At 42.1% G+C, this 553-nt stretch overlaps 1 long non-coding RNA gene across 1 annotated transcript; it reads left to right on the forward strand.

Annotated features, from left to right (window-relative positions):
• LOC104774788 lies at positions 1 to 553 on the forward strand. Its single transcript, XR_765508.1, has 3 exons — positions 1 to 87; positions 178 to 318; positions 399 to 553. It is a non-coding gene; the product is annotated as an uncharacterized LOC104774788 (long non-coding RNA).

Genomic DNA, 553 nt, shown 5'->3' on the forward strand with positions numbered 1-553 from the left:
GCTAACATTGTGGTCGCCAGTGTCGGTGGTAAACCGGCCACCTCACTCTTCAAAGGCCAACTTGAAGAGGAGAAGGGTGGAATTAAGGTCTGTGTTATTAAAAAAATAAGAAACAGAGCTCTTGTCAGTTACCATTATTAGTAGTGACTGATTAATGATTAATCGTTATTATTGTAGACTGATGGGTTCTTCAAAACAAGCTTACCTGATGTATACGCACTTGGAGATGTAGCTACATTCCCAATGAAAATGTATGGCGAGATGAGGCGTATTGAACACGCTGACAATGCTCGCAAATCTGCTGGACAAGCAGTCAAAGTAAGAACCTTACCAGCTTCATTCTATATACCGATCGAACTCTGTTGAGCTAATGATGTGTATCTCTATGGTTCTTGCAGGCAATCAAAGCAGCTGAGGAAGGGAAAACTGTCCCAGATTACGACTATCTCCCCTTTTTCTACTCTAGATTTTTCGACCTCTCGTGGGAATTCTATGGAGACAACGTAGGAGAATCTGTAATCTTTGGAGATACTGACCCCAAAACTCCAAAGCC

Source organism: Camelina sativa, unplaced genomic scaffold (assembly GCF_000633955.1).
Source record: "Camelina sativa cultivar DH55 unplaced genomic scaffold, Cs unpScaffold05591, whole genome shotgun sequence".
NCBI lineage: Eukaryota > Viridiplantae > Streptophyta > Magnoliopsida > Brassicales > Brassicaceae > Camelina > Camelina sativa.